Raw genomic sequence first — 25810 nt, forward strand, 5'->3', positions numbered from 1 at the left:
CGATAAAATGGGAGCCAATTATCCTTCCTCCCATAATGCCGGATCATACATTAACCTGCCAAGGTCGCTGATTTTCCAGTTGTAGCCATCGTGGATTTTCCGTTTGCCCAATAGTGCATGTTATGTCGATTTGCGTTACCGCTGTTGGTGAATGACGCTTCGTCGCTAAATAGAACGCGTGCAAAAAATCTGTCATCGTCCCGTAATTTCTCTTGTGTCCAGTGGCAGAACTGTAGACATTTTTGAGATTCCCGATTCTCGCGTAATTTGCCTGCAGTTAAAATACCTACTTGAGCATCATCATTTGTTGCAGGTCGTGGATGACGTTTCACATGTAGCTGAACCCTTCCTGTTTCATTAAATAACGTAACTATCCGGCGAACTTTCCGGACACTTGGATGATGTCGTTCAGGATACCGAGCAGCATACATAGTACACGCCCGTCGGGCATTTTGATCACAATAAACACATCAACACGATATCGACGTTTACCGCAGTTGGTAAACGGTCCATTTTAACACGGGTAATGTATCACGAAGCAAATACCGTCCGCAATATCGGAATGTTACGTGATACCACGTACTTATACGTTTGTGACTATTACGGCGCGATCTATCACAAAGCAAAAAAAGGGTCCAACTAAAACATTCATATTTCTTTACGTAATGCACGAATATGTAATAAAAAATGGGGGTTCCTATTTAAAAAAACGCAGTTGATATCCGTTTGATCTATGGCAGCGGCATCTAGCGGGCCAACCATACCGCCATCTGGTTTCCCCCTTCAAGCTAGACGAGTTTCCTTCTTTGTTGTTTTTGCGTTTGATGCTTATTTCGTGAAATATTTGGCCTGATCACTATCAATGGACCACCCTGTATATTGTCTCATATTTATACTTACCGTTATTATGTCTGCAGGGTTTCCCAGAAATTCCGCAACACGCTTCGAGGATTTGTAGATGGTGTCTTGAGAAAGAAATCGGGGAAAGGATGTCGTGACCACGAACATCATCCAGTAACGATACAGAGCGTGAAGTCACAGGCGCCGGCGCTTCCCACTAGGCCACTCATTCGGCAGCAAACGTAATCTTGTATGCTGACGGACCGTACGCGGAGCGCATCGCAGTGTTTTTCGTTATTCAGATTGCAACCATCGCCAATGGACAAGTTGGGGCTTGCTGCTACGTTGAAAGGCCTTGTTTCCTATGAATGTGATGCTCTGTTGCCCCTGTAGATAACGGTTTCGGACCGGGATTTCCATCAGCACTTTATTTTTCTCTTGGAACCCTCTAAAATCTACAATGTTTTTACGTACATATGGGAAAAACTAACAGCCCATGGAGACCTGTGTCCCAAATGATCATCAACCAAGGCAATAGGGCATACCATTCGTTTGAGACAAGGCCTGTCTACGTAGCAGCTGTTACGTATCCCTGTGCACTTTGATTTTATATACAGTTTGATTGAATGTAAATGAATGTTATTCATTTGCTTGGTAGTAATAAAATCATGTCTTTAAGTTTTATGATCTTTGGCTATAATACAGTTTATGTATCATAGTACTTTAAATAAACCATATACTGATTATCGTTGCAAACACAAAGAATAAAATACAGTTCTCACTACTGGTTTCTGTAGTTGAAAATTAAACTTCGTGCACTCTGATCTATTATGTGGGGATACGCACAACACTAAAGGATTTCCTGCTGTGAATGTATGATATTTAATTTGCAAAACTATGTCCTTATAACTCTGATCTGGCTTGTTAGAAATGAAACACTGTATCATTACTGTAACAGATTACGAAATTAAACATGTCTTTCTCTACTTTAGTCTTTGAATTGCACTGAAAATTACTCTTATTACAAGCGCAGAAGTTACAGTATACAATGTTTGCCACATATAAAAGCTTCAGTGGATTTTTTTTAATATTTGAACACTATTGATTGCCACGGCTAACACGAGAGCATGAAACTAAAAATGAAAATTATTTTAATATTGTTAGCCAGACCACATTTCAACACAGCAGTCTTTGGTCTCACACAAGTATAGTTTTAACTCTCTGATTTACGTAAATTACTTACGTCACTGATTTTGTACTATCAGTTTCCCAAGTCCATCTAAAAATGACATATTAAAATCTGCAGTTCTCCACTGTTGTCTTCGGGAAGCGGAAATAAATAGTTTTAATGTACAATTACCTGCCCGCTTAGTTGCGGGAAAACTGCTTTCATTCAGTTATAGTTTGAATTTGCCGCAGCAGCGGCACTGCGTCACAAAATATGCTAAATTCACTGAAAAGGGTTAAAATGTGGGATGAAACACTGGGCAAGCTAGCAACTAATTACTACAAGTATTCTTAACAATTTATATATTGAGAATCACTATAAAATTCAAAGTACACACCTTTTTTAAACATCAGTGCCCAATGGCATCTTCTCGATCAAAAAACAAATGAAAGCCAACTTAATGTTCGAGTGAGCGTGACAGACTCTTACAACATTCACGGCTACGAGGAGACAAAGAGAGTAATTTCTAAGCCTCCGCAATTTATAAGAAATTTAATATGCTAATATATATCTTTGTAATATTTTTAATTATCATTGTCTGCGTCGATTTCCACACTCGCCGACCACAGACGTTATTTGCAAAATTGGCATACATAATATTATACAAACAGAAAAATGCAAAATAATTATTTCTTTTATACTGAATCCACATAATCGGTAACTGTTCATACGGAAATGAAGTTTAGGAACACAGATAAATGGTTTTTTCATATATTACAAAAATTTTACAGATGTCTTGCCAGGTATTATTTGGTAATTTACTTAAATGAAGCTTTTATTACTGAAGGCCTACCTGTTCCCTTTTAATTGGATTAAGAGCTATTTCATAATCTGGGCTAGCTGAAACTCTAATAAATCAAGGCCTACCTGTTTTCAAAAATGGTTCAAATGGCTCTGAGCACTATGGGACTTAACCTCTGAGCTCGTCAGTCCCCTAGAACTTAGAACTTCTTAAACCTAACTAACCTAAGGATATAACACACACCCATGTCCGAGGCAGGATTCGAATCTGCTACCGTATCGGTCGCGCGGTTCCAGACTGAAGCGCCTAGAACCGCTCGGCCACCATGGCTGGTTACCTGTTTTCATTACCTTATTATTGATCTCTCATATCTTACTCAGTCTGTGTTGCAATTAACTGAAATTGTTATTACCAAAGACCTACCTGTTTCCGAGGCATTTATGTCAATAAGGCAGTAAGCGAAATGACACAGAAGGCACATGGGCCCTAACCTTCCGCCTTATATCCCTTTATCCATAATTATAGGTACCACATAGCAAACACAGCTCACCAACGTGACGACGCTGTAGCTGGATGTGGGAGATACCGAAGTATTTAAACGACTCCAGAGTTATAAGTCTCATGAATTAAAGTCTGGTGAACCTTCCCCAACGATCCATTTTTCATCAAATGTTTCTATAAGATACTGTCATGGGAGAGGCAGGTAAAGTTTTGGTGCCACTGTGTGGAAACTAACTCAGTGTTCTGTCGGCAAAGGCAACGTTCTACAATTTGGCACCCGGGTACAATCAATAATAATAATAAATATAGACAAACCGCGAAAGAATTATCGGAATGGGTCGGAAGACGGTTGATCTGCACGTACAGACAAACAAATGACTACAATTTCAGAATATTGCATGATTTATTCAAGAGAAAGAGCTTCACAAATTGAGCAAGTTAATAACGTGTAGGTGCACCTCTGGACCTTATGCAAGCAGTTATTCGGCTTGGATTGATTGGTAGAGCTTTTCGACATGTTTCTGAGGAGAGTGGTGGCATGTTGTTGTTGTTGTGGTCTTCAGTCCTGAGACTGGTTTGATGCAGCTCTCCATGCTACTCTATCCTGTGCAAGCTTCTTCATCTCCCAGTACCAACTGCAACCTACATCCTTCTGAATCTGCTTAGTGTATTCATCTCTTGGTCTCCCTCTACGATTTTTACCATCCACACTGCCCTCCAATGCTAAATTTGTGATCCCTTGATGCCTCAAAACATGTCCTACCAACCGATCCCTTCTTCTAGTCAAGTTGGGCCACAAACTTCTCTTCTCCCCAATCCTATTCAATACCTCCTCATTAGTTACGTGATCTACCCACCTTATCTTCAGCATTCTTCTGTAGCACCACATTTCGAAAGCTTCTATTCTCTTCTTGTCCAAACTGGTTATCGTCCATGTTTCACTTCCATACATGGCTACACTCCATACAAATACTTTCAGAAACGACTTCCTGACACTTAAATCTATACTCGATGTTAACAAATTTCTCTTCTTCAGAAACGACTTCCTTGCCATTGCCAGTCTACATTTTATATCCTCTCTGCTTCGACCATCATCAGTTATTTTACTCCCTAAATAGCAAAACTCCTTTACTACTTTAAGTGTATCATTTCCTAATCTAATCCCCTCAGCATCACCCGATTTAATTTGACTACATTCCATTATCCTCGTTTTGCTTTTGTTGATGTTCATCTTATATCCTCCTTTCAAGACACTGTCCATTCCGTTCAACTGCTCTTCCAAGTCCTTTGCTGTCTCCGACAGAATTACAATGTCATCGGCGAACCTCAAAGTTTTTACTTCTTCTCCATGAATTTTAATACCTACTCCGAAAGTGGTGGCATATTATGCCCAATTCGCGCTTTAGGGCTTCAAAATTCTGAACTGCCTGGAGGGCCCTGCCCACAATGCTCCAAGTGATCTCAGTTGACTCGTGTGCATGGGCATTATATAGCTGAAACGTAAGCCCAGGACGGCGATGAAAGGCAACTAAGTGGGCATAGAATGTAGTTGACGCACCGCTTTGCTGTAAGAGTGCCACGGAAGACAATTAAAGGGGTCCTGCTGTGAAATGAAGTGGCACCCCAAACCACCCCTCCTGGTTGTCAGTCCGTATGGTGTGCGACAGCCGGACTGGTATCCCACCGCTGTCCGGGACGTTTCCAGAAACACCTTCGACATTGACTGGAGTATAATTGTCTTCAGTGATGACTCCCTCTTGTAACTGAGCAACGAGAACCAGCGAAAACATGACTGGAGACCCCTCGGACAGTGGTGGGTGCATTATGGGCAGGGCCTTTGAACCAGCTCAAAATTTTGACGATTTAACGAGGGTAGTGGACATAATTTGGCAGGTTACACCCCAAGAGGACGCCCAGTAACTGGCTGTGTAAGCTCCAGAGGTGGACCAACGCCTTATTGACTTTCTCAGTGTCTCAAGTTCTTTCTCTTGAATGAAGCATCCAATTTTTCTGAAACAATGTTTTTGTTTTTCTGTGCATGAACATCACATCTACCAGTTTCAATACCAGTCGGGTAAGTCCTTCGTAGTGCGTCGCCTTTTTGTGTCAGAGTGTACAAGGAGTATCTGTTGATTTGCCCGGTAAAGTGCGTGGCTCTGTTTGCCTGAAATGCACATTCTACCTCTACATCTACATCATACTCCGTAAGCCACCTAATGGTGTGTGTCTGGGGATACCTTTTGTACCACTAACTGAACCCTCAAACCCGGTTCCACTCGCAAATAGTACATGGGAAGAGCGATTGTCAGTAAGTCTGTATTGTCTTTAATTTCTCGAAATTTCTCCCCGTGGTCATTACATGACACCTATGTGGGGGGAGTAATCTGATGTCAGATGCTTCCCAGAAAGTGATCTCGAAATTTCATTAGTAAATCTCTCCGTATTGCACAAAGCCTCTCTTGTAACGTCTGCCAATGCAGTCTGTTGAGCATCTTCGTAATGTTCTCGCGCCGGCTAAAGGATCCCGTGACGAAATGCGCCGCTCTTCGTTGGATATTCTCTATCTCTTATAATAGTCCTACCTGGTAAGCATCCCAGACTGATGAACAATACTCAAGAATTAGTGGAACAAGCTCCTCATAGGCCACTTCCTTCGTGGATGAGTTATGTTCCTTTAAGCTTCTTCCTATGAATCTGAATCTGGCATCTGCTTTTCCCACTATTTGATTTATGTGGTCATTCCACTTAAAGTTGCGCGGGACAGTTACTCCTCGATTTTTAAGTAAGATACTGTTTCTAGCTTTTTTCATCAGCAGTGGAACTGTATAGTAGTGTGTTTCTTTTCCTGTGTATACACAGTGTTACATTTATCTACGTTCAGTGTAAACTGCTAGAGCCTGTACTATTCATCAGTTTTCTGGAGGCTACTCTACAAATTATCACTATCTTCTAGCGTTGCTACTTTGGTATAGAAAACCGCATCATCTGCGAACAGCTTTAAAGAGCACCCGAAACTTTCTACTAGTTAATGCATGTATACTGTAACAGCGCTACTAGGCTTCCTAGGGGTACTCCGTAAATTACCTTTAAATCTGTCGATTTTGTTCCGTTAAGAGTGACGTGTTGAGTTCTATCTGTAAATCTTGAATTCAGTCGCGAATCTGCTCTGATACTCGATCAGCTCGAATTTCTTTCACCAAAAAGCAGTGCGGGACAGTGTCAGATGCTTTTCTGAAGTCAAGGAACACGGCATGAACCTGAGTACCGATGCCTACGGCGCTGTGGATCCCATGGAGGAAGAGAGCGACCTGAGTTTCTTGCAGGATCTCTGTTTGCGGAATCCATGTTCAATTTTATAGAGGAGATTTTTCATTCTCCAAAAACGTTGTAACTTTTTAGCATAAAACATGTTCCATAATTCTACAACAGATCGACATCAGTGATATAGGACTACAATTGTTTGCATCTGTCATACGGCCCATCTTGGAAAAAGTTTCTTCCAGTCGCTAGATACTCTTCGTTGCTCAAGCAATATATGGTAAATTACTGCTAGAAGTAGATAAAGCTCTTTCGCATGATCTTTGTAGAATCTTATAGGTATCTCATCTGGTCCTGACGTCTTTCCACTACCAAGAGATTGTAGTTGTTTTACTATTCTGCGATCGGTTTCTCAATATCTGCTATTTCGACGTTCGTATGACGATAAAGAGGAGGGACAGCGTTACGATCTTCCGTGATAAAACAATTTCGGAAGACCGAATTCAGTATTTCGGACGTCTCTTTGTTACTTTCCGTTTTGGTATCAGTATGGTTCACTGATTGAAAATACATTATTTTGACCCACTTACTGATTTTACATACGACGAAAACCTTTTCGGGTTTCTCCTTGAATCGTTGGCAAACTTTTACGTTCGGAGTCATTGAATGCTTCTCTCATAGCTTTCCTTACGCTCATTTTCGCTTCGTTCAGCTTTTGTTTCTTAGCTAGGTTTTTACTTTTTTCTGAATCTTTCCCCCATAAAATCTTATTCGGAACACACTTGTCTAGGGCATATTGCAAGACGCCTTTGAATTTTTTCCATTTGTTCTCCACATTTTCATCCCCATCACCGAATATTTGATGCTTACTGCTCTGATACTCTGAAATTTGTATCCTGTCACTTCTGCTAAGGACAAATATCTTCTTACCTTTCTTAGCATTCTTTGTAAGACCCGTTTCATTGATGCTGCCACAGCCTAATGATCACTGGATACCTTCCTCTGCGATAAGTGATTCAATAGGTCCACGTCTCTTTATTGCCAGGTCTAACACTTTGGTTCTATGAATATCTGCTCAAAGTAATTTTCAGACCAGACATCCACAACAGTGCCACACGAAACCTGTCTCTGGCCGGTTGCACCCAGTTCACTCGATAGTTGCCGGCAGAGCCTCCTCCACATCACGGACGAGATCCCCCCCTTCTGAAAACATACCGAGGGCACATTCGTATTGTTTCTCACCTTGCCTGCTATTTCTCTGATGGGCTCCCTCACCCACCTTACATGGTATCTCCCAATGACAAGTATGCCAACCCTCTGCACTTATCCCGACTGGGCAGAAAAGTCGGCCGCTGTCCCAACAGGAGAGGCATCCCATGTTGGCTCAATCATCAACACTGGGTACCACCTCGTACCAGTTGCTAAGGCACAGGGAGCCAGCCGCGCGGTCTGCTCTGTCTTTCGCCTTCCGTCCAGTGACAAGCGAACCCATCACGTCTGCCTCCCACTGGCGAATGAGGACGGACCTCTCAGATACTGTGTATCAGAACATGCAGAGAGAGTCGGATCGCCAGGCAAATCTAACGGCACCGAATGAGCTGCAAGTCTCCTCACCAGCGCCCCGAGCATTCGCCAGAAGTATGTCGACGGTAGCCAACGCAGCTTCCAGCTGTTTACGGACAGCAACCAATTCTCCTAGTATTCGCTCACAACAAGCCCAGTTCCTAGCCTACAGTTACCTGATACTACAAACGCTTCGTACCCAAACGTTACTGCACGAGATAACTATTCGAACTAGAAAGCACTGATCTAAACTACATGCTGTGTACAAGCATCAGATATAAACTTAATGGCGTGACGTGGAGCTTCTGGCGGCAGGAAAATTACACTAGGAAGCCGCCTCATACGATGAAATGCACCAAGAGTTAAGCAAAAACAAAATCTTCCTAACCACTAGTCTACACAGTAAAATACGTAGGTATAGTTCACTTGAAACGTCCCCTTTTTGAACAATTATACACGACTGTGCTTAAACTGACGCACAATATTTTTAGCGCAACGCAATCTGACTTTAAATGATCTCTACAAGAGAATGGCCCTGACTAACATTAAACTATACCTTTCACAAATCACTTACCTCACAAAAATCTTCGCTGCTCAAGCTACTGCAATACAGCGAGCGCCACTACTGCCAGCTAAATAAAGGATTCAAACTTATGGAAGGCACTAACTACTGATAGGGATAGTTATCAAATGAAAGATATTAATAGAGAACAAACAATGTATTTACCTTGATATCATCATATGTATAGCAGTTCATGACAAATTACAAAACTCCGCCATCTCTCTCCCCACATCCACCACTGCTGGCGGCTCACCTCCAACTGCGCAACGCTACGCGCTGTTCACAGCCAGCTGCCTAGCACTACAATGGCGAGTATTACAACAATGCAAACCAGCCACAGACTGCACACAGCACAGCCAGTGATTTTCATACAGAGGTGGCGTTACCAATAAAAAAACCTAAACAGCCTACTTACATAGCCCCCATACTCCCCACAAAAAAATTTTACAAATTGGTTTGGGCAGTGGCCAATACAGATTTGAAAAAATTTTTCATAATTACAATAACAAAGAAATCAAATGCACAAACTTATTGATACAATGTTGGTCAAAAGCTAAAATTTTCTCACAGTCCATAAAGACAGTCCTGATCATTCATCACATTGCAGTGTTTTTCTCAAAGTCTGAGCAGTAAAAGAAAATGCACACAGAAGTAGTGGATTTCCATGCAATCTTGAATAAGTAGCGTTGTCCTTCCAACGGAAAGACAGTACTGACTCTCGACATGCAGACAGGTCATGGGCCACAACAGAGCAAACCCACAGCGGAGTCAATCGAAGTTTTGAAGAATATCGTTTGGTAGGTCATCACAGAGCAGACCCACTGTAGTCCTGGTAGAGATTACGATGAGCATTAAAACAAAACAGAATAAATAATGTCTAAACATCTTTACAAAGAAAATAACATATTATCAGAAAAATTCTACAACATAACTCTTATTAGCTAAACACATTAAGACAGGAAAAACACAAATACATATAGTGTAATAACACAAAAATACAGGACAGGGTTTGTTTTCAGTGTGATATTTGGTGCTGCAGTCCAACCCAAAACTTCATTCCATAGACCTTTCGTCTTATTTCCACATTTGTTTCCACCAAAAAAATCCTATTCAAGCATGCTTTCTGTATATATATGTTCACATATTTCTTACCTCATTATTTATTTTCCATTATCTTACTTCATCATTTATTTCCAAGAAAATCCTACCTAAACCTGTTGTCCCTAAACCCTACTTTTTTTGGTTCATATCCTCTTTCAAAATACTGTTTTGGCCAAACCATTTTCTTATAGATTTTCAATGTATTTCTTCCAATTCATCACAACTTGTTCTCTTATATAGTCTACCCCCTCTTAAGCTAACTTAAATCTACTGAGCTCAGATGCTAAACTAAGGGACGAGGCAATGCAGCAGCACATAAAACAATTAACGCAAACAGCAATGACAAAAAGGTGCAGATTTGCAAAGGAAGCAGCATTTTAGAAATTAGCGAAGCAATTGCAATATTACAACTAATGTAAGGCAATGTGCAGCAAACAAGAAAAATAAATCTGGCTTAACAGAATAACACAAATTAAAATTCAGTAGCACTATGCCTGGCAAACAGCATAACTTATACCTAAACATGACAAAGTTCAAGCAGAAAAAGTATTACACTAAAAATAGCCATGTCTAATACCTATGTCACATCTTAACACTAGAGTGATGCATCACGAGAACTTACACTAGCAGATAAGTTACCAAATCGTAAAGAAATTATTTATGCAATTCCTGTGAAGGGAAATGTCTATTTATGTGCCCTCGTTTTCTTGGAAGTAGATCATAAATTTCTTATTGACTCGATCTGTAGGCATAAAATAACTATATTAGTACATATATTAAATTTTATTTTAACCAATGCTGCAGTGCAGCTAGAAACTAGATATTAAACAAAATGAGTAAATATGTACAAAGGAAGGCATGAAACATCATTCATTAGCCATAGGACATTTCATAAGGTAGTACAGAAAATCTCTCAACTCTCGTAGAAAGACGCTTGTCATCAGGTGTGCAGATGTAAAAATGTTTCCAAGTTAATATTAGCGTGTCGTATTTACGATGCTTTCTACAAAGGAATGTCAATAGCGAGGATAATGGCCTCCTTTTTTTTTTTTAGAGAACAAACGATGTATTTACCTTAATAGTCATCATATATATATATATATATATATATATATATATATATATATATCAGTTCATGACAAATTACAAAACTCCGCCATCTCTCTCCCCACATCCACCACTGCTGGCGGCTCACCTCCAACTGCGCAACGCTATGCGCTGTTCACAGCCAGCTGCCTAGCACTACAATGGCGAGTATTACAACAATGCAAACCAGCCACAGACTGCACACAGCACAGCCAGTGATTTTCATACAGAGGTGGCGTTACCAATAAAAAACCCTAAACAGCCTACTTACACACTTCTTTACAGAAACACGTGAAGTACATGATTCACTGCCTTGCAGTCACATGTCCCAAACGCATGTTCCCAGAACTTTCTTCCACAAATTACCTCATAATTAGCTGCCAGTTGACTTCTTTTGTCCATGCACGTCTCCGTTCCCTGTGCTAGCTGTCCTTTTACGTTCTCCTTGCGTCGTCCGTCACGGGTTACCTGCTTCAAAGGTAACATAATTCCTTAACTTCTGATAAGTTTCTCGCCAATTCTGATAAGTTTCTCGCTGTTCTCATTTCCGCTACTCCTCATTACTTCCGTGTTTCTTGAATTTAGTCTCAATCCATATTCTTCATTTATTAGAGAGTTCCTGCCATTCAGCATATCCTGTAATTCTTCGACATTTTCACTGAGGATAGCGATGTCATCAGCGAATCTTGTCACTGGTATCTTCTCACCCTGAATTTTAATCTCATTTTGAAACTTTTTTTCATTACTGTGATTGCTTCTTCGATATATACAGGGTGTTACAAAAAGGTACGGCCAAACTTTCAGGAAACATTCTTCACACACAAAGAAAGAAAATATGTTATGGGGACATGTGTCCGGAAACGCTTACTTTCCCTGTTAGAGCTCATTTTATTACTTCTCTTCAAATCACATTAATCATGGAATGGAAACACACAGCAACAGAACGTACCAGCGTGACTTACTTTGCTACAGGAAATGTTCAAAATGTCCTCAGTTAGCGAGGATACAAGCATCCACCCTCCGTCGCATGGAATCCCTGATGCGCTGATGCAGCCCTGGAGAATGGCGTATTGTATCACAGCCGTCCACAATACGAGCACGAAGAGTCTCTACATTTGGTACCGGGGTTGCGTAGACAAGAGCTTTCAAATGCCCCCTAATAAAAGTCAAGAGGGTTGAGGTCAGGAGAGCGTGGAGGCCATGGAATTGGTACGCCTCTACCAATCAAAAAATGGTTCACATGGCTCTGAGCACTATGGGACTTAACTTCTGAGGTCATCAGTCCCCTAGAACATAGAAATACTTAAACGTAACTAACCTAGGAACATCACACACATCCATGCCCGAGGCAGGATTCGAACCTGCGACCGTACCGGTCAGACTGTAGAGGCCAGAACCGCTCGGCCACCCAGGCCGGCCTCTACCAATCCATCGGTCACCGAATCTGTTGTTGAGAAACGTACGAACACTTCGACTGAAATATGCAGGAGCTCCATCGTGCATGAACCACATGTTGTGTCGTACTTGTAAAGGCACATGTTCTAGCAGCACAGGAAGAGTATCCCGTATGAAATCATGATAACGTGCTCCATTGAGCGTAGGTGGAAGAACATGACATCACCAACAATGCCTGCCCAAACGTTCACAGAAAATCTGTGTTGATGAAGTGATTGCACAATTGCGTGCGGATTCTCGTCAGCCCACACATGTTACAATTTGATCACGTTGGAATGAAGCCTCATCCGTAATGAGAACATTTGCACTGAAATGAGGATTGACACATTGTTGGATGAACCATTCGCAGAAGTGTACCCGTGGAGGCCAATCAACTGCTGATAGTGCCTGCACACGCTGTAGATGGTACGGAAACAACTGGTTCTGCCGTAGCACTCTCCATACGGTGACGTGGTCAACGTTACCTTGTACAGCAGCAACTTCTCTGACGCTGACATTAGGGTTATCGTCAACTGCACGAAGAATTGCCTCGTCCATTGCAGGTGTCCTCGTCGTTATAGGTCTTGCCCAGTCGCGACTCATAGGCTGGAATGTTCCGTGCTCCCTAAGACGCCGATCAATTGCTTCGAACGTCTTCCTGTCGGGACACCTTCGTTCTGGAAATCTGTCTCGATACAAACGTACCGCGCAACGGCTATTGCCCCGTGCTAATCCATACATCAAATGGGCATCTGCCAACTCCGCATTTGTAAACATTGCACTGACTGCAAAACCACGTTCGTGATGAACACTAACCTGTTGACGCTACGTACTGATGTGCTTGATGCTAGTACTGTAGAGCAATGAGTCGTATGTCAACACAAGCACCGAAGTCAACATTACCTTCCTTCAATTTGACCAACTGCCGGTTAATCGAGGAAGTGCAGTACATATTGACGAAATTAAAATGAGCTCTAACATGGAAATTAAGCGTTTCCAGACACTTGTCAGCACTACATCTTCTCTTTATTTGTGTGTGAGGAATGTTTCCTGAAAGTTTGGCCGTACCTTTTTGTAACACCCTGTAGATTAATAATATTCTTCTCGGGTATGCAGCCGGATCATAACGTCCTCATGACACAATATTTCCGCGGTCCAACTGGCCGCCATCTTCAGGTGAGAGTGCTGGTGCACGATCTCGCCGGAACTGACTTCCCAGCGCAAGCGGCGGCCCCTATATAGGCCGCAGAAGACCCACAACGCATGCGCGAGAAGCTGCCGTAACTGCCCTCTAGCGCAGTAAACATACCGCGCCGCCAGTGGTGCAAACAGGCGAAATCTAGATATCGCTGTCACAAATTAAAAGTTTTTAAAATTTTTTATTCCGACGATCGAAACACAGACGGTTGTTTTTCAATGTCAGATAACACCGGGTCCCAAGTCTTACTTAAAAGATAACCCTTGTCTCTATTAATAACATTGTCAGATAAACGAATATCTATGGATTCTTTTAAAACACAGTCCCAATAGCGAGAGGCAGGGGCAACCATATGTGTCGCGTCATATAGCATTATGTGTCCCTTGGTGAGACAGTGCTCCGCCACTGCGGATTTCTCAGGTTGAAGCAGCCGTGTGTGCCGCTGATGCTTAACACATCGGTCCTGAATGGTCCGGATTTTCTGACCAATATAACCCTTCCCACACTGGCAATGGATCTTGTACACACCGGGCTTCCTCAAACCCAAGTCATCCTTAACGGAGCCAAGAAGCGCGCTAATCTTGGCTGCCGGACGAAAAATATTTTTGATATGATATCTTTTCAGAATTCTTCCTATCTTCGAGGAAATGCTCCCAGCAAAAGGCAGAAAAGCCACCGATTTGTAGGTATCTTCTGGTGGTTCAGGCCATGGTCCAAACTGGAAAGCACGACGGATCTGTTTATCTGTATAGCCATTCTGCTTGAACACAACCTTAAGATGGTCCAATTCTTGTGTCAAACTTTCTCCATCCGAAATGGCATAAGATCTTCTCGCCAACGTCCGCAGGAGCCCCGTATGCTGGAACGATGGATGACAGCTAGAAGCATGCAGGTAACGGTCCGTGTGCGTAGGCTTTCGATAAACACTGTGTCCCAGTGTCCCATCGTCCTTTCTTTTTAAAAAATTTTAATTTTTGACAGCGATATCTCGATTTCGCCTGTTTGCACCACTGGCGGCGCGGTATGTTTACTGCGCTAGAGGGCAGTTACGGCACCTTCTCGCGCACGTGTTGTGGGTCTTCTGCGGCCTATATATGGGCCGCCGCTTGCGCTTGGAAGTCAGTTCCGGCGAGATCGTACACCACCACTCACACCTGAAGATGGCGGCCAGTTGCACCGCGGATATATTGTGTCATGAAGACGTTATGATCCGGCTGCATACCCGAGAAGAATATTATTAATTATTACGCCGGGAAAGCCTTCGTAGTCACACCCTGTAGATTAAATGGAAGGGCGAAATACTGCAACCCTGTCTTATACCCTCTTTAATCTGAGCTCTTCGTTCGTGGTCTTCCAGTCTTATTGCTCCCTCTTTATTCTTGTACATATTGTGCATTACCCGTCTTCCCCTATAGCTTACCCCCATTTTTTGCATAATTTCGAACATCTTGCATCATCTTTTACATTGTCAGACGCTTTTTCAAATTCGAAAGATCCTTGTGCATGACTTAATTTCTCTTCAACTTTCCTTGCGTTATCAAGCTCAACGTCAGAACAGACTCTCTGCTACATTTACCCTTACTACAGCCACACTGAGGGTCGTCTAGCACATCCTCACCTCTTTTCCATTCTTCTGTATGTTATTCCTGTCATACGTTTGGATGCATGAGATGTTAAGCTGCTTTTGCGACAATTATCGCACTGTTGTTTCTCTCTTGCCTTTCCTAATTGGGTGGATGATCTTTTTCCGAAAAACTCATTGATTCTACACATCAATCTAAATAGTTGTTTCGTTGCCACGTCCCCCAACGATTTTAGAAATTCCGATGAGATATTATCTAAACCTTCTGCCTCAGTTGATCTCTAGCCTCCCATAACTCTTTTGAATTGTGACTACTTGCTTCTTTCCTCTGTCACATCATCAAACAATTAGTCCTCCTTCTTTCTTCCTATCCTCACTCTCCACTGCGTTAAACTGTGGAACACCCATCGCATTCTTAATAGTATCGTCCCTCCTTTTAATTTCTCCGAAGGTTATTTTGACTTTACCAATACTATCTGGCGTAGTAATATAGGACATTCTTCACAAACATCACGTTGTGGTTTTGTCGTTATGGCCTTGTAATGGAAGCTATTCCCACTAGCCTACCCTTGAGTGCATTTTTATATCTGCATAACCACTGAAAACTACTTCTATTTCAAGTTGCTTATCCCTCTACAATATTTACCGTCCACGTTTCATTAATCAGTGAATTGATCATTCCTTGATGCCTCGACGTAGTCCTACGAACCGAGCCTTTCTCCTCTGCTGTATTTTTGTTTATTTCCTAATTCGATTCGGGATCTCGTCGTTAGAGTTTAGATCTACTCATTTAGTCCTCAAAATCCTTCTGTAGAACCCAATTTGAATAGCTCCTATTTTCCCGAAAAATACCTTCAAAAAAGTCTCCTCAACATTTAAATTTGTATTCGATGGTAACGAAGCTTTAATTTTGAGAATTTTTATTCTTGCTCTTTTCAGTGTGGATTTTGTATGTTTTCTAATGTCGACAACTATCTTGCTGCCCAAAGGGCGAAACACATCTTATAGTCTTAGTGTCTCGTTTCCTCAATTAGTTTTTCATCATCACCTGACATGATAAGGCTGGTTTCCATTATTAAGACTTCATTTTTGTTGATGTTCATGTTACAAGCTCTTTTCAATAAACTATCCCTTACTCTCAGCTGATCTTCCAAGTCTTAGCTGTCTCCGACAACGTCGTCGGCAAACTTCAAAGTTTTTATATCTTCTCTCAGAACTTTAACCCTCTTTTCAAATTACTCCTAGGTTTCCTTTACTCCTTGTTCGATGTATACACTGAATAATATCGTGGATAGCATTCACCAGCGTCTCACTCCTTTCACAACTACTGCTTCCCTTTGACCATTTCAAACAGCTTGTATACACAGTACTTTTAGAACGGCTGTGTGTATCTTCTATTGTAGGATCACGGTCATCTCATGGGACATGATGGGTGTAACAAAAATGTACAGCTTACCTTTCATGACTCATTAATCTCGCACAGAGACAATGATACGTTTATATACATATTTCAATTCAACTCGCCGCTTTCATAAAACCGAGATCTACTCCGACCACTCTATGTATTCCAGATCAACTGCTTCAAACTAAAAGTACGTTGTTCATCGTAACCTAGATTGTAAGAGTTGATTCTGATGAACATAATAGACACTTCCGACTACCACACACAGCTGCCTGAAATTATCAACCTATTTCTAAATCGATGTCTTTACATATATATTTATTTTATCAGCTATTTTCAAGCTGTTCTAAATTTCGTATTTCGTTTGCCTTTTAGAAGTTATGGGTATCCTGCTGGAAGTCGGAACCACCTCTTATTAGCAGAGACGCAAAACGTTTTGTGGTGATAGCTTCAAAATTGCCTGGCGTGAGAGCACTGCTCACCTTAATTTTGATGATCTTGAATAAGTCTTCTGAAGTAATGGGTGATATATTTCGGTGTAAGACCGATGTCAGAATGCCTCGCTTCTACCAACTAGTTTCACTTACAAGAAGATACTTTGGTTACAGTTAATCAAATTGAAAAAGCAGTAACGTTTGTAACACACTGCCTAGACAAATTTCAGTTTCGTAATCATCTAATAGAACCGACTCCTCGCATCTTCTTTCAATCTGACTCAATCACTGCACTGTAAACACGACCTGCATACGAATTACGAGGGCTGAATCTGTATGATATTGGGACGCACGGAATCATCTGTATAAATGGTTACCAGCATAGCCTCAATTACATGAAATCCAGTTTGATACATAAGAGAAGCTGTAATTCTGACGTAGATCGTGTTTGACGCTACGGAAATGACGTCCCAGCCAACAGAATCAAAGCAACAGCCTCAGCTGCGACAGGGCGACATTGTTCATAATGTTTATTCCTTAGAGAATACTCTACTTGGTGTGACAGATGAGTCTTCATCAGAGCAACGAAACATGCGGTTCTTTCGTGATGCCTTCCGTGGCACACTGATGTGAAGAAGTAGACGAATTCTGGCGTCTTTATCTCGATCGTCTCTGGACCAAGCCGACAGACATTTTGCTGCGGAGCAATTCGAAATTTATGCAACAAAGCCTCGTAGATGATGCACACAGTCTGATGTACGATTTGTGTGTGTGTGTGTGTGGGGGGGGGGGGGGGTGCGTGAGCGTTGCAGTCATCTTCACTGTATCTAGTGTAAAAAATTCTGTATGTAGTTGACAGAGCGTGTTTTACGTGTGATTATATGTTGTTCTGAATCTAAAAATTACCCTCGGTGTGTAAACTGTGTGCTGATTTCTGCTGTAATTTTTCGTTTGGTTATAAAGCTACTCTGATTTCATGTAACTTGATATTATACAATTCATTTCTTCCTTAGTCAGGAATTTCTGCTTATTTATTTATTTATTTTGCACATCAAATAATTCGTTATCGTATTCAAAGACCGTATAAAGACCTACAGCACTCGAAAAAATAGAATCAACTTCAATCCCCATTGTGCTAAAGATGAACCAGTGTAGTAGGTGCAGTAATTACGTTGTTTAAATCACTACTGACGCAGTTTCATACTTTAGAAATAATTAGGTTAAAGTAAATATCCAACTAAACACTAGTATTTAGTAGTATTGTATTTCCGTACTCTACGTCACACTTGGATGATACATTAGCATGTTATCCTGTCGATGAAGAGAATGAATAATAGGAAAGTAGCACATCTTTACAAAAGGAATATTAAGTCCCCATACAAGTCAAAGAGTACTGCTTACTTAATGCATTTTTTGCTGCTGAATACTGCATAGCCACTGAGAGTAATACTGGAAGCAGAACACCTTCCGTTTCATCGTATCGACTTCCCGTTCCGCACCGGCCTAGTAGCCCTCTGAGATTTGGAATATTTGCCAGAGAGCAGGTTACGCACTCGTGTTGGCTCTGGAGAGAAAGCCCTCGACGTGCAGGAGAGGGAGAGCGGTACTCGGCACTCCTTGATCTGCTGGCGCCTCGACTCTTCAAACAGGGAGGCGGCCGGCTTCTTGCGGTCGATACGGGGCACCTGAGGCTTCTCTTTATCTGTGAACCTCAGTGTCGCTTTAACTCTCTAACTTCAAACCCAGTCTAAACAAACGCATTCACTGCGACTGCACGCAGCTCCCGTTCACCGGTTGTTGTTACGCCGCGAGTAACAGCCCCTGTTTGTATACAGTGCTTCACTATTACAGATACAAAAGACAGGACCGGGTAGAGGACAATGAAATAAGCGGATAATCTTAATAAACATAGGTATGCCTCTAAAAGATTTACCCGATACGATGTTTTACGACATTACATGAAGCTGTAGGTTTATACCGCGACTGCGTGGAAGCACTGTAACAAATATGTATGAAAACGCCGCCCGTCGAATCGCGATTTTGAATGTGCTTGGTTCCCATCAGAGCTAGGAACTTTGGTAGAAAAACATTTGGTTTAGGATGGATAAGTGGTCATTTGTGCAGCCAATCGAACACCTGTCTTCCTCTATCTATGTTACAGTATATTAAGGATTAACACCAAGGTAATGGCTTCAAAACTGTTTCGTTGACTGTTTCTTTTTTGGTGCGAGAAAAGGAAATAACATTTGGGGTAGTTTTTGTGCATATATTTAACTATATTAAAATAAGCTGTCGGAAAATACTACAAAATGGAGACACTGCAGTAATTCTCTCGAGGAATGTTGAATTTGAGGTGATCAGCGTAACACACTGTAACTATTGCCAAATTGAATCTGAAAAAAAGGAAAAAAATGTAACCTACATCAGTTCAAATGGTTCAAATGGCTCTGAGCACTATGGGACTCAACTGCTGTGGTCGTAAGTCCCCTAGAACTTAGAACTACTTAAACCTAACTAACCTAAGGACAGCACACAACACCCAGCCATCACGAGGCAGAGAAAATCCCTGACCCCGCCGGGAATCGAACCCGGGAACCCGGGCGTGGGAAGCGAGAACGCTACCGCACGACCACGAGATGCGGGCAACCTACATCAGTGTAGCTAGTGAACCACCTAGGGGATTTTATAGATATTGAATGTTATGTAATTGACGAGTGTTTTAACAGAGTCTCCCAAATGCCACCAAAAAAAGATGTTTTAGCTAATATTGTTTACATTAACTACTCGAAAATAACCTACGTGGTTCGCTTTAAAATGTTATTTGAAAGTTGTGGTTAAATGTACAAATAAAAAGATTAGAAGATTTTGGAGTTATACTTCATGCCGGTTTGAGAAATGGTATTCCGAGAAAAAAGTCTTGAAATGTGTTACAGACATGAAGAAATAAAAATATGATACTTTACTCTTACCATTAATCTGCTATCCCAGGACGGATCTGCCGTTGCCTTCGAAGTCTTATCCACCAGTTTATCGCAGAACGATTTAAATTCTCTTGACAGTTCCATGAACGCAGAAAAGTTTACTATTCGGTTTACACTTGCTCAAAGCAATCGCATTGCTATGACGATTCGACGGTTGATTTCATATGCGTTCTGTATGAAGTAACTCCATTGGTACAACAACTTCTGGGCAGTTTGGACTAGCAATAATTATTTTTGTATAACGATTGGAATTCACGATACCCAGTGTTTTATGGCGTTATGCGATAAGTCCCTTTATTTCTATTAAAACATATGGGGCCTGAAGATATGAAAATGAATTGCCGAAACTGGTTGCTTTCAGAATGAAATAAAATATCTTAAAGTATACGGCTGTTGGTGAAGTTTATTTACATTGAAAAGTACTTACGAGCCGAAGTCCCCTGGCCATGGTGGACCGACAGAGAAGCAGTAATTACTCGTACTGTGGAGACTAAGCCTCGAGGACTTCGTTCTTCCAACACATTGCACGTTTTACATTTTGCGTGTTTCTAAATAGCAGAGAAAAAAGCAAGAAAATTTATAACCCTGTAGCTCAATTCGTAATTTACATTAAAATCCTGGTCGCTCTCTTTCAGTTTCTCAGCAGAGGCACTAATTCCTTTCGAATTGCTCTCAGCTTCATATCTATTCTTTGGGTGCTTTGATGACATACTGCTTCGACAACGCGTTGGATACGATGTTTTCTTACCTTTTCTGCCTGAGTACACTTTCTTTCCACTCATTGATACTCGAAAGACAAAACTGTATACTACAAGTTCATAAATGAACTCTGTTAAGTCAATACTGCACACAAAAATCGAGTTTTGAAGTGAAAAAATTGTCTTTTCCGTACACTCGCTGACGCTTGCTGACACCAAGCTAACGTATTATTGTTTTTAAATACTTCTAAATGCACCCAGCCACTACAAACAGTATCGGCTTGACGCAGGTAGGCCGCTTCGGGATGTCCGAGGCGCAAGAGGAGGAACTCAGAACTCCACAGAAAATTTTTTGCAAGAATTAAACTTTTTACCTCATACTTTAGAAGGTCCAAATAATGTTTTAAGCCATTAATCTTTTTTTGAAACTTGTACAGTAGTGTTACGCCTTAAACAATATTTCAACTGGGAACCACAGCTGGCACCCAGGCGCTAATGCTCAGCTACCAGCACCATTTGTATGTGCACCGTTTGGATTTTACGTGCAAAATCAACAGCTCCCGTTAAGGATTGTGTGAGCATAAATCCTTAAATACTTCAGGACTGTAGAGAGACTGATTTTTCAAATTTGGTCCACCTGTGTTATCAGACCCTGGCTTAAGTTTTAACTGTCTGCAAAAATCTTACTTATTTCGGATTTTACGTGGAAAAATTATGATTTTCTTGGAGATTCATGAAGGGCGATACGTCTGTATCTTGTACGAATCTGTTGAAACCTTGCACGAAGATAGATAAATGCATAAAATCAAAATGAATATTTTTTTCCGTTGTCACGATACGATAGTGTAAATTCGAGATAACTGTGGCCCGTAAAATTAGTCCATACGTAAAATGTATGCGTGCAAACAAACGTGAATCAAATAAAAAAATGCTTTCTTACCGTAAAATTGGAAGCTCGCTTTCAAAAATCTAGCTCAATTCTGATTTACGTGCAAAAAAACACGTTTTTTGTGAGGTTTTTTGACGAGCCCCTCTTCTGCGCTTAAAACTAGTGTGAATCGGTTCAAATTTCGTAATGAAGTAGACAAATACGTATAACAATAGTCGTACAGATATTTTGTGAAAACTTTATCCCCTGTCATGATATAGGTAATATGGTTTGCAAGAAAATAAGAAAAGACCTATCCTGGATCAGACGTCGTCTGATTAAAAAAATCTACGCCGATTGCCGAGATATAGCTACCAAATGTCAAAATTGTGGTAGAGTAAAACTTGGGAACCAGAATGAGAAATACTGCTGCCATAGTACAAAAAAGGTGAATGCCCTGGGCAGAGTTAGGGTATAGAAGAAGGGAACTAACCTTTCCACTGACAGCTTCAAAAACTTTTAAATCAAAACATCTTAAGAAACGCGCGCTTTTTTACGAATGAACCTAAACAGGTTTTGTCGGTCATATTGCACGACATGACAAAAATGTCATGTTGGAAGACACAATGCCGTGTGTCTTTACTTGACAGGATGGATCTTATTACATGATGTGGGTACTAATACTAAAAAGTAAGTAAGCGCAAATATGGCAAGATGTTTTAATTTAAATATCTTTGAAGCCTCCAGATGAGTTGAAATCCTAGTTCCCTTCTTTTACGGCACAACTCTGGCTAGAACATATTCGCCTCTTTTGTGCTACGATAGGCGCATTTTTCATTCCGGTATACGATATGTGCAAGAACCAAGAGAGATTTAAGACAGGGACGCGGTCTATTGTCCCCACTGTTCGATCCGTAATCGAAGAAGTAATGGCGCAAATAAAGGAAATTTTCAAGACTGGGACTAAAATTCAAGTTAAAATGATATCAGTGATGAAACTCGCTAAAGATATTGCAAAACTAAATGAACGTGAAGAAGAATTACCGGATCTGTTGAACAGAATGTCTACTAAATACAGAATATGCATAGAGAGTAAACCGATGAAGACAAAATTAATCAGGAGTTGCAGAAATGAGAACAACGAGTAACCTAACATCGAAATTGGTGGTTACGATGTAGACGCAGTTAAGGAATCCTACTACCTAGGAAGCGAAAGAAGGGGTGGCATACTTCGCCAAGAAAAGTCTATTGCTATCAAACATAAGTTTCATATCGAAGAAGAAATTTCTGAGAATGTAAGTTTGGAGCACAGAACTGATACAAGTGAATCATGGACAATGAAAATCGAAGCGTTTGATACGTGGTGCTAAAGATGATTGTTGAAAAGCCGGTGGACGGATAAGACAGAGACTGAGAAAGTTCTCCGCATAATAGGCGACGAAAGGAACATATGGAAAACACAGACCAGTAGAAGAGAAACAATGATAAGGCACGTGTTAAAGGCACCAGGGATTAACCTGCATGGTACTAGAGGCAACTGTGAACAATAAAAATTTTAGGGGAAGGTAGAGATTCGAATACACGCACCTAATAATTGAGAAAGTATGATGTATGTGCTACTCTAAAAAAATGAAACGTTTCGCAAAAGAGTCCCTGATTTTCCTAACTGGAGATAAGGGGTTCTACAACTACGTACATCTACATATATACTCCGCTAGCCACAACAAAGCGGTATGTGGCGGAGGGCACTAGTCGCCCCAAAGTTATATTCCTCCCCCCCCCCCCCCCCCCCCTCCTCTCTGTTCCACAAACTGATCGCGCGAGGAAAAAACGACTGTCTGAACGCCTCAGAACGAGCTCAAATTTTCCTTATCTCTGAATGGTGATCACTGTGCGATTTTAAAGTTGGTTGTAATAATATATGAACTACATCCTCGGTGAAGATCGGATGTTGGAATTTAGTGAGCAACCCCTTCCGTTTAGCGCGTCGTCTATGTGCATGAGTGTCCCATTTCAAACTTTCAATGAGCTTTGTAACGCTCTCGCGATGGCTAAATGTACGAGTCACGAATCTTGCCCCTCTTCTTTGTACCTTCTCAATCTTTTGAATCTGAACCAACTGGTAAGGGACCCTTACAGACGAACAATAGTCTAAGACTGGACGAACTGAAATAAACCACAATCTAGAGTTCACCTTATCCGTTTCTTGTGTAATTGATTGTTCCATTTGAGATTATTTCGAATAGTCAAATCCAGATACTTGACGGATGTTATCGCTTTCAAAGACAGGTCATTTATTCTTTACTCGTACATTAATTGGGATTTTCGCTTTGTTATACGCAGTAACTTACTAATATTACACCATGCATTTATTTTCTGAAAATCCTCATTGATTTGTTCACAACTTTCGTGTGATACTACTTTCCTGTAGACTACAGCATCATCGGCAAACAGTCTAATGCCGCTGTCAATACCATCAACCAGATCGTTTATGTAAATCGTAAAAAGCAGCGCACTTATTACGCTGGCCTGGGGCACACCTGATTTACGCTTGTTTCTATTGCATTCTCCCCATTCAGTACGACATACTGCTCTCTGTCTGTTAGAAAACTTTCTATCCAACTGCATATGTCATGGGATAGACCGTCAGCGCGCACTTTTTGGAGCAAGCGATAGTGCGGAAATGAGTCGAACGCCTTTAGAAAGTCGAGGAATATGGCATCAACCTGGGAGCCGGTATCTAGAGGCTGTAGTATATCATGCGCAAAGCGGTACAGTTGTATCTCGCAAGATCGATGTTTCCTAAAACCCTGCCGGTTTCTGCAGATGAGCTTCTTAGGGTCTAGAACACAAAATATGGTTCTACAAAAATTCGATATCAGTGAACTTGGCCGCTAATTAGGTGCATTCGATTTTCTATCCTTTTTATAGATTGCTATGACCTGGGCCTTCTTCCAGTCCAACGGAACTTCCCGCTGTTCCAATGATCTCTGACAGATGCTGGATAAGAATTGTGCTGTCTTTGTAGCATAGTCAACATAAAATCATACTAGGATACCGTCTGGGCCAGATGCCTTCCTGACGTCTAAGGATCTTAACTGTTTTACAATCCCAGATACATTAAACACTCTGTAAGCCATCCTTGCGTTTTTTCGACGTTTGAAATGCGGAATGGTGCTGCAATCCTCTACCGTAAACGAATTTCTGAAAGCTAGGTTCAGAATTTCGGTTTCCGTTTATCATCATTTGTTACATTACCCGTACTGTCAGAAAGAGAAGGTATTGAATTATTTGTAGCGTTCGTAGATTTTACGTATGACCAAAATTTTTTGGGGTTATTTTTAGAACCTGCAGATAAAATATTGCTTTCAAATTTGTTAAAAGAATCTCTTATTGACCTTTTGACAGCTACTTTAATTTCGCGTAATTTATGTTTGTCAGAGGGATAGGTACTACGTTTAAAATGACTGTGCAAAATTATCTGCTTTCTCAGCAACTTCCCAACATGTTTGGTGAATCCTTTCCCTCACCTTTATTTTTGCTACGCACTTATTTCTCTAGCGCGTGGTGGACAATACCATTAAATTCCGACCAAAGATGCTCAAATCTTTGAGCCCCACGGTGAATGCTTGTAGCTAACTATTCATTAATAACACTTCTATTTACTTTTCCAAAGAAGAAAACTCTACGCTGTTTTTTATCTGTTTGCTAGTTCCACTGACATAAGCCACAACGACATTATAGTCGCTAATATCTTCTCCCAGATTAACTTCCTCAAAAAGTTCAGGGCTGTTTGTCGCCAAGGTACCTAATATGTTCCCATATAGAGTTGGTTTCTAACCAATTGCTCAAGGTTGTATGCTGAGAGCGCTCCTAAAATAACTTCACACGAGTCTTTGCTTCTGCCCCCTGTGATAAACGTGTAATTTTCCCAGTCAATGGACGCCACCTATAACTAATGGATAATTTGGATGTTTATTTCCTATGTTCTCAAGACTTTCCCTGAAACGTTCTGAGACGTTTTTGCCGATGCTGGTAGTCTATAAAAACATCCTAATACAATGGTCACTCCTTGCCTGATTGACAGGTTTATCCAGACTATTTCACAGTCCGACCCAGTATCGATCTCAACTGTGTTTAAACAGCTTTTAACTGCAATGAACACACCACCTCCCATAGCATCAGTCCTAACCTTACTAAACATTGTCCAACCCGAGTCCTAAATTTCAGTGCTATTTATGTCTGGTTTCAACCAGATTTCGGTACCTAATACAATAGCGGCATTACTGCTGTTTATTTCGGAGGATAACTCGAGGCTCTTGCTACAGACAC

This window comes from Schistocerca nitens, chromosome 6 (assembly GCF_023898315.1).
Source record: "Schistocerca nitens isolate TAMUIC-IGC-003100 chromosome 6, iqSchNite1.1, whole genome shotgun sequence".
NCBI lineage: Eukaryota > Metazoa > Arthropoda > Insecta > Orthoptera > Acrididae > Schistocerca > Schistocerca nitens.